This window comes from Strix aluco, chromosome 2 (assembly GCF_031877795.1).
Source record: "Strix aluco isolate bStrAlu1 chromosome 2, bStrAlu1.hap1, whole genome shotgun sequence".
NCBI classification, from domain to species: domain Eukaryota; kingdom Metazoa; phylum Chordata; class Aves; order Strigiformes; family Strigidae; genus Strix; species Strix aluco.
This window is the reverse complement of record NC_133932.1, coordinates 19,233,975-19,244,711: the sequence shown is the minus strand read 5'-3', so window position 1 is coordinate 19,244,711 and position 10,737 is coordinate 19,233,975.

Here is a 10,737-nt window from a genome sequence, read left to right as displayed (position 1 = left end):
ACTAAAACCTGGTCTCTTTTCTACCACATACTTACATTTAGCTGCCAAAATTGTTCTCAATTCTGTAAAAGTGAGTGCTGTGACCTGCTATGCTGCTGTGCTCACCAAATTTTAGGACCCCTAGAGGGACCTGGGGGTGTTGATTGACAGCCGGCTGAACAGGAGCCAGCAGTGTGCCCAGGTGGCCAAGAAGGCCAATGGCATCCTGGCTTGTATCAGAAATAGTGTGGCCAGCAGGGACAGGGAAGGGATCTTACCCCTGTACTCGGCACTGGTGAGGCTGCACCTCAATTACTGTGTTCAGTTTTGGGCCCCTCACTACAAAAAGGACATTGAATTACTCGAGCGTGTCCAGAGAAGGGCAACGAAGCTGGTGAAGGGTCTGGAGCACATGTCGTACGAGGAGCGGCTGAGGGAACTGGGGGAGTTTAGTCTGGAGAAGAGGAGGCTGAGGGGAGACCTCATCGCCCTCTACAACTACCTGAAAGGAGGTTGCAGAGAGCTGGGGATGAGTCTCTTTAACCAAGTAACAAGCAATAGAACAAGAGGTAATGGCCTCAAGTTGCGCCAGGGAAGGTTTAGACTGGATATTAGGAAGTATTTCTTTACAGAACGGGTTGTTAGGCGTTGGAATGGGCTGCCCAGGGAGGTGGTGGAGTCCCCATCCCTGGAGGTATTTAAGAGTTGGGTTGACATAGCGCTGAGGGATATGGTGTAGTTGGGAACTGTTAATGTTGGGTTGATGGTTGCACTGGATGATCTTCAAGGTCTTTTCCAGCCTCAACGATTCTGTGATTCTGTGAAATGCAGCTAAAAAGACTCCTGTTTTTAACTGGACCAGTAGCACTTTTCCTCCCTCTCTCACCTCTGCTGAGGTATTCATAGGATGTAAAAGACTGCTCACATACCACTCCCCGTGCTCAGACTGGTACCCTACACTGCAGGCCCTGATGAGACCCTACATGGTCAAGCAGAAGTGGAGGCAGGGAGGAGCTCAGCGTGCTGTCCCACACTCGGCCCTCACAGAGTGGCGGTGCAAGCCGACTAGCTGGAACAAGTCAGTCCCTTACGCTCCCCTCACTACAATCTGATATTTTTGTAATTCCAGATTTTTAAGGTATTTTTAGGTTTGTCCTTCACTTTTGAACAAAGATAAGCAATGAGTGAGGGGTGGAGTGCACAGTTCTGCCTCTGCTTCCCACAAGATGGTCTGTACTGCTTCTTGGCTTGAGAAGCAATTTTCCTTCACGGAGCTCCACCCCTCATTTTGAAAAACTCTGATCTAGTTGCACGTATGCTTAACACAGCTTTCAGTCTACTGTCTCAACTTCTGCCCTGGGGAGAGGAGTGAGGGCAGTAGAAATAGCTGTTTGATAGCGATGTGGACAGTTTTTTTCGCTAAAAATCTCAAGTCAGAAGCTCCTGGTTATAATGTGCTTCATATTAAACTTCAAAGATTAAAAATACTACAAACATTTTGTCTGTGGTTTGGCTTTCTAATTCTTCTTGTGGCTTTCATTATTATTAAAGGTTTGAGGTAAATTGCAGTCATGATTTCTTGATGTCCCTTGATACCCAGAAAAGTTCTGCCTAAAAGATGAGATTCCCTCATAGTGACATTATAAGCCATCAAAGGAAAAGCAAGTAGCATAAATCCCACAGTGAAATTCTGGGTTGAAGCACTTTCTAAAAGCTAATCAGGTTGAGGGGTAAGTATGTGTTAGAGGAAGGTGTCATCTCCTACCTTCTATATTGAAATCAGTCCGTATCTAAGAACTAGTTCAAAACTCAATGAAGAACAAAGAATGGCAAAGGCATTTATGTAGCCAGATCTAAAATTAAATATTCATTTTTCATGATATACACTATGTTAAACCTGTCCTTAGTGAGAGTCCTTAGTGAGAAAACTCTTTCCATGTAAAATATGCAGGATGTAATGGGCTGTAGACATCTGACATTCACTTCCCATTAATCTACACATGCTTCTGTTCAGTTTTGTATTGCATACATATGATGTTATGAAATGAAAAGCTATTTATAATTTTAAACTTTTTGAGGTAGGGTCGTCTTATTGTATATGGCATTCACTTCTTTGTGAATCCCTGTGTATTGCCATGGCATTAAAACTGCATTTGTCAGTGAGAGTTTTGAAAAACAGTAGAGAAGGAGTTGAGTGGCTCAGTGAACCACCATAAGGAGGGTGAACAGTACTGCAGAATCTTAATAGCACATTGAATTCTATTTAAAATTCAGATTCCCAGTGTTTCTGAAGGAGAGAGTGCTGTTGTTTGGAACTTTTAATGTGTACAGTTTTTCCTGATGTTAACTGTGTGTACATTTTTGTCAAGGCGTTTATCAGAGCATAAATGCTCAGTGGTAAGCACAGAAGAGGCCACTATGATTAAGCATTCTTTAGCTGGAAAAAAAACAACACCACCCTGAAGCATCTGAAGTGTTAGAACATATTGCCGGTCCATCTTTATTAGTACACCACCCTGTGTTAAGCAGCTGGGGTTTTTTTGCATGATCATGTATGACAGGCTTCACTGTGTATCATTATATTAGTAACCTAAGGCAAAACAAACACCATTAACTCAAAAATAACCACCAGTACTGTAACTTTTATTTGCTAATAAATATCTTAATAAACAGGCTTACCCCATCTGTAAGACCTGATAATGCCTCTTAGGAAATCATAGAAAAATAAAATACAATAATAATCAATAACTTGTACTTTGTACAAAAATCTTATTATGTTGCTCAGCAGGTAGCTTTGCCAAACCCCATATTCTTTCTGCAAAGAGATGGCATATGTGATGCAATTCACCTTAAAAACACCCTAATGTTGAGAGCTGAGCATTCTATTACACTATTAACTTGTAGGCATGCCAGCACATGAAAATTTACATGGAACATCATATTATCATAGGAATAGAATAATAATAAAAAAAGAAGGTAACACCACTTTTCAGTAAATAATAACAACTTCACTTCTAATGTAAATTCCCCTTGGGACTGCGAATCAGTATATTAAGCTTTTAATTTCATGGCTATTCCTACAATACTGTGATAAACTGGCAAAAAGGCAGAAAGAAAAATGCAGTGGGAACATGTATGGGAGATACATTACGTGAAGAAAAGGCATTCTGAACAGTGAGGCAGTCCCAGGGGGAAACCAACGATCCCAGCTGTGAAATGTGCAGTCTCCCAGAAGGAGTAGGTCGTGCTTGCTGTGTGCAATGCTACCCAAGTTCAGACCGATGAAGATATAATTTAGAGGTACAGTACCAAGGCTGCTTTTCTGTGAGATGAATGGTGACGACTGAGTCACAGGTAGTTGTCATTATTCAAATACATCTTGATAAGAGGAAAAGAAGCAATGGCAAAACAAATGTCATCTGGGGTCTTTAAAGAAAAGATGGGCTTTGGATATGACATCTGTGCTGAGGCCACGGTTTGTTTGTAAAATAGTTTGCAAGTGTTATGATTATGACATTACTTTTGAAGCCATCTACTTTTAAAGTTTTGACATGGTTGCTTAAATATATAATCTAAAGTGTCTGTCATCAAATAGTTATTCATAAATACACATACATTGATACATTTTATGGCTATGCTAGAACAGCAAACTATGAAGAGCAGTCATATTTAGTTGTGTACAATCTAATTTCACAGAAGAGACAGAGATTAAACCCCCTTTTAAGTCATAAACGTTTAAAACCGTTTAAAACACACAGAAATAGATAGAGGCTATCCTGAGAAAACATACCAACCACATTATCTTCCAAGAGTAAATCAAAGCTAATTTTTGGAAGGTAATCAAATATTTTTCTTGTATTTTTTCTGTAAGTCAAAGTGGTTTGTTTTTTTAAAAAAACTGATGACAAAATCAAAATAATAAATTCCAACTGGATCAATGAAGGTTGCTTTGCTAGAAAATAAAACTATTGCCTTTCAGTAAATAGGCTTTCAGATGATTTTCCTTGTTAAATGGCAGATGCAATCCTGAGAAGTGCAGAGTACCTGTTGTTTCCAAAGTCAGTAGGAGTTATACTGCACCAAACAAGAACAAGCCCTTTTTGTTAGTCTCCAGATTTTCAGTCACGGCATCGCTCTGTGTGATGCAACTGATAACATCAGACAATTTTGACACTGTCCTCAACAGAAGCAGATGCAAGGCTCTAGGTAAGAGCAACATATACTGAAGTACCAACTGAATCCAGTTCCTTCACCAAAGTTAACCAAGAAACAACTTTTCCTACTTTTAATCTGAAATAGCCCTCTCTACCTTATGTAGAAGAGTTGGGAGAAGAAATTGCTGCAAAAGAAATAGTATTAAAAATGCTACACTGCCAATTCAAAGCTAACTGTTTCTTGGAGAGAAGCAGATAGGGAATCGTGGCCATAAGCTTTAAAATGCTTATGTGGTTTTGTGTTAGGCATCTTAGAGTAGGATGGTTTTCTTGAGATAGGGAATTAATGAGAGTCCAATAAACAGAACCACCAGGAGGCCATTAGTTATTTTATTTGCTACTGTGCCTTTCATTAACTGGCAAATCTCAAAACTTACACTCCAATGGACTACGAGTATGAAACAGCTTGTTCAAAGAGGCAAATTTCAGCTAGCACGTCTGTTATGAAGGGGAGATCATATTGCATAATGGTATATGTTTAGGAAAGAAGAAATGTAGACAAATTCTATTTTTTTGTAGATTCTGTTTGTTTGATGGGGATGGTGGTTTTATCCTGAATTTAAATCCAGGAGTTTGGGGAACTTCGTAGCGAAAAAAAACCCACCGAAAACATTTCTGTTAGATACTCTATTAGATGTGTAGGTCATTTTAAATACTTATTGCAAATTCACAGATGGTAGCCTATACCAGATAAAAGAACAGTGCAGCTAACACCTTTTGTACCTTGCAGTTCAGCTTTGCCATGTTGAAGGTAACCATAATCTATTTCATCACATCCCTGAGGTAGTAGCCTTGTCTTTTATGCTCAGTGCACTCCTCCCCTATTAAATGAGGCCATCCATTCCATGCAAATCTATAGAAACCTTTGATCCAAAACCTGTTTAGGTCTATTAACATTTCCATATGGATTTAACTGACTTTGGATCATGCCCTGAAGGACCAACCTACACCTCAACCTGAAACTCTCAACAGAGAAATTAAAACTAGCATAGTTTTAGCGATATATTTGAATGACAAGACAGCATGTGTCCCAGTAAGTGCTGGTTCTCTATCAACAAATCAACTATGACAGTAGTGGGATGCAGGAAAGGAGAATCTGTTTGGAGACCTGAATCCTACATACAGTATGTGTAACGTAGGGCTACATCTGTCTGCCGCTGAAGTCAGTAACAAACTCTCAGAATTTTGGTCACAGCAAGACCGTGCCTATTGACACTGAAACATTTAATTCCTCACAGTTACCTCATTGGCCCAAGAATTCCTCCATTCAGAAGTTTATTAAATTCTTTCAGCAGGAATTGGAAATACTGGGTGTTTTACAGCAGAACCTTCCCAAGACAAAAATGGAACTCATGAATTTGACATTTAGTAACTAAAATAATCTACAGATTTGAAACATTGGCTGCACTTTGTCTTTTTCAGCTAACCCTATTGTACATAAAGGGACTGTGATGGTAAGTTATACAGCTCAGAGCATTCAGCTGCTTAAAAAAAAAGTAATTCCTGTTTTGCTCATAATCATTCTCAGGTAGAGCTCAGTCTGAATGAGAGAAAACTGAAAATTCAGTTTGTAAGCCACTCTTAATTGGATAGCTCTACTCTACTGATTATTTAGGTTCCTTTCAGAAAAGCCAGTATGCAACAAGAACAAGTAGTCTTTCAGTTACAGAATTGTGTCTATTGGAGTTCTAATCTAAATGATGACAGCTGTACCTGAATTTTTGTCATAGGCTGGACCCTGGAAAATCAGCAAATAGATTTTTTTCCTATCATTGCTGTAGAGAAGCCTCAGAGCATTTTGCAGCGATGATACGATGAAAATTCTCCCTACACTGTTTCAATGGGCACTTTTTCATCATTCAAACCAGAAAGGAATACCTGGTTTCCAAGCAAGATTTCACCCCAATTTCATTTTCCATATTCTATATTCAAGATTACTTTCCATACAACCAAGGCCCCAGGCTTCCCGCAGTTCAGAGTACAGAGCTAGATTTCTCTTTGGTTTGTGAATTTCCAGTGCCAGGGTTTTGGTTTATCTGCTGCTCAATATACATGCTGCTGCTTAGCAGTTATTCACTTAATTGTCAATAACAAGAAGTATTAGTATAATATTATGGTTTATCCACAAATTTGTAATCAGCTTGCTGATGTGCATGTCAGAGATGCATGTGCCCCAAAATGTGTACTATTTCCCAAATGAAGAAAAAAGTCAACAATATCTCCTCACATATCAAGAACAATATGTGCTGGAGGTTTTGTGATAATATCAATGAATATACTGGACTCCTCAAGGAAACCATATGTGGTACTGAAGTTAAAAAAAATGACAAAATATGTTATCTCATGCTGCCTTACAAATATTTTATAGGGACTTGGATTTGCAAGTCCTTTAGGCATAACTCTACTCATATAAATAGTCCCATTTCTAATTGAATTGAATAAATGAATTCAGCTGCACAAGCATGTAAGTTTACAGATTCAGGAGTTTCTGAGCATGGTGCAGTACATACATTATTACTGAGACACATATGTAGTTACCTACTAGTCAAAGCACTCAGATGCTTAGACATAGGTCAAAATTTTGGACAGGAACAAAGTAGAACAGGTGTGAAAACTTCAAATGATTTTGAGACTGATCTTTTTAATATATTTTTTTCCATATCTTCAGTGTCATGACTTGGCATTTTTTATTCCAGTTTAATTACACAGCTATGAAAAATCAGATAATATGCTAAACCTTTCTGGAAGAGAGATGTACTTGGGAAATCCCTTGCAGGAAAGAAAGGTAAGAGTTACTCATGTAGGATATTTAAAGAAACATACACACAAATAGATTTCACTGAGCTGGTGTTCTATTATTTCATGTATAAAATATGGAAATATATTTTAACTCTAATCCATTTTTTAACCTCATGTCTTTTCATCAACCATTTTTGTTGGTTTTCTAAAATTCAGCACATCTTTTTATACTGTATGCTAGCATATCCTCACCATATTCCCTTGAAAATTTCCCTTGTTTTGACCGTGTGTCTATAAATGCTATTTAAAAGAAAATAATTTATATACTGTTTAAACATCTTTGGTGACTTCAGCAGAGGGACTAAAACTTTTTATAGCATGGACTATATCTTACTAGAGATGCTGGCTCATGGTCATCTTGCCTCCCCTCTATGATCACTGATGGTTTCTACAGTAATCAGTTGTACAGAAAAGAATCAGTAGAAAGGGGTTTGGTGTGGTGGCAGTGGAAGGGTCAGCATCAGGTGCCCAGGCAGCTTTCTGTAAGGCAGTTTGAAAATGTTTTTTCTGCCCATGGAGGAAAAGAGAGCCTGTCCATTTCCAGATAACAAGCCAAGGAAGTTTGGGAAGTACTACTATACACATACAGTGCATGCCACTAAAAATTTTAAAAGCCAATGGAGCAGATCAACCCTGTTAGTGTTACTGGGAGTTAGGTAATTAATTCTGTAGGTTTGAAAAATCTCAGGCATTTTGATATACATTATATTTACAATTCTTTATGTACATATAGACAAATATTTTCTATCCATAATGTGATCAACATATCCTGGTCCATAATCTGAAGAACTATATACAACGATAGCACTCATGGATGAGCGGTGTGCACTACTAAATACAGTATGTGATGGTAGAAGATATCTGTGAGCTGTAAGTGCAAGAGTCTTATGCAACTCTTTTGTTAGAGCTCCTTAGCACAACATGGACAGTTCTTCCTTTTTCACCTTATTACAAGCTTTAGGGATTTTTTTTTTCTTTTTCAGTGCTGATTCATTTGTTTCTCCACGAGATTTTCATGATCACTGTCCTACTAAGGGTAAGCCCAGCCCAACACATCTTTCCCTCACTGTAAAAAAAATAATAGTAGTACCAGTATAAAAAGAAAAAAAAAAGATGATCTTTGCCATTTATTCAGGAAAGATCAATTACAGTTGGTGAGCAAGGGTATTCTGGAAGAAAAATTTCACAGAATACAGTGCTCTTCAACCATTTGCAAATGCCACAAGTATCTCTACTTTTAATACTTTTCCTAGAAGATGCAATGGAAGACAGACTTTTTATTATGACTCGTAACTGTTGTTACTCTAAAAGATGTGTTGGACTGGATTATAAGCGAGTCCTCCTTTCCACATTTTGTGGGACATATTCTAAGATAGACTGAGCCCATGCTGGGGTAGTTCCAGGTACCTTGTGTTCATAGGAGAAATTCTCAGCTGCCAGAATGTGTCCATAGAACCATTCCTTCAGCTGAGTCAAAACAGCTAAATACATGCTTCAGTTTGCAATGGGGCCAGCTGAAATTTAGTGACTGGTCTTCAGTACAAGTTCAAGTAAGTTGTATGCTGCTTTACCTTGGTGGTTGATACAGTCCCATGGGGTCATTCTAACATGGAAGTTGCCGTGGTTAGTACAGTCCTACTAGGCACCTCCAGTCCCAGATATTCCACATAGTAAATCTTTACTGCATCTGAATAAAGGGCATCTGTATGTTACTTTTGACCCACCTTTGGATCCTGTATGAATCTGCATTGAAAAATAAATTAATGGAGCCCAGTGTTAGATTCATCATATAAAAAATGGAAAATGGACAGTCAGTCTTAAATTACAGAAAAATCAAAATACTACAGACTATGAGTTCCATGTCAGAATAATCCAGCTAATAACTAATGCAATTTTAGACACAGAATGCTTTGTCCAGAGCAACTAATTTATCTGAATTTATTGTTGAGTGTACTATTTGCAATTAAAGGACTGCCTTATACTGAAAAGTCTTGGCTGATATCTTGAAGCATAGCATGCATCTAAGCTTTTTTTGGACAGACACTGAATTTACATCCATGGGAAACAAAAAAGATAACTTTTGTTCAAGAAAAATTTAAATTACATAGCTCAGTTCACTTCCTTTCACCTCATGGAGTCCCATTGCTTCTCAGTAATTCCAATGTGCAAACACCTCATGAGCAAAACCTACTAAACCTTCTGCTGTTACTTGTTCCATTTTAACACCAGCATTATGGAGAAGATCCTCTCTTTTTCACCGGTTCAGCATAAGGACTGGATACAATCAAGGCATGAGATTCTTCTGACCAAACACAGATGCCTGGATATGAGCTAGCCATTTTGATCTCTTTGAATGCAGAGAAACAGGTGCTTCTTTAGCACAATTCATCTAACCCAGAAGTAAATAATTACATTTGTCAGATGACTCGCATCCTACAAGGGATGTAAAGGGACCCTCAGATGACTCGCTCAAATGCAGACCTCCATAACTAGGTGAGAAGAATTCCTCCCAATAATCTCAGAGCTCTGACTGATAAGTGGGGATATCTTGAGTAAGGATGACTGATATGGTTTCCATGTTAAGTGACCACCCTACCTGGCTGCACAGACATGCAAGTTGCTTGTTTGGAAGCACTGTGGTTGGCACGTGATGGACAGCTGGGGCAGTGCACTTGTCAGCCAAGAGACGTTAACCTGGTCCTGGCTCAGCAGTCAAGGCCCTCACTTAAGCTGTGTTTTGGAGGCTTAAGTGATACACGAGTAGTGGTAACAGTACAGATGGATGGATTTTATTCTAGATTAATGACAGTCAGATCTGTGAGAAAAATCTAAACATGGATATTACTTTTAAATGACTTAGACTTATGTCCACATTTTAATGCTTTTTTGCTTTTTTTTTGGCTTGCATATCATGCACACTTTATTTTGTGAACTTTCAATGAGTACTTTTTGTCATGAAGCACTCTGCAATGTGGGCCAGATTCTCAAAAACAGCCTACTAGATTTGCTTAAATTTGTTGAGTTTAAACTCTAACTGCGCACTGCAATATGCAGGATAACTAAATAGAGCTAATTTTCACCTGAAGAAAGTATCCCCTGTAATAAAGAAAGTTACTCTTAATTTCACATATACACTTGTGGCCTGCACAGAATTAAGCTCACATTTGAAAAATAACACCTGTTGGTTTTTTGTTTGTTTTTAAATGAAAAAAATCAGGCATATCCCTGCGCCCCACCAAAAAAACCCCAAACCAAACAAGACTAGGCTTGGAATTGAAGCAAGAGCAAATAAAATGTTTCCAAAATGGGGAAAATGTAAATTTGATCAAGATAAGATATAGAAGTGTCATACTGCACCACCACAACAACAAAAACCCAAGCCATATAAACCCATAAAATCCTGGATTTACAGTGTTTTTAATACATGTCCTCACCCAAACAATCCCTTGTTCTTTTCCTTCTGGTTACCCAAACTCTTGTTTATATAAAAAATAGATCTGATTAATAAATGTTTTAATATTGTTATATTTTTTCTATTGAAAATATATTTTCAGTAGTGTGATAAATTTGGAAATTAATTTCCATGAAATATATCCAGGTTGCATGCACATAACATGCCGCTCTGCATCCACACTACCAGGAATGAAAAAACGTGCAAAAGAGAATTTAAAAGTGCACATACATGGTTTGGATTAGTGATGAGTAATTTTGAAACCCCATTAACAAATAACAGACTCATACCTCC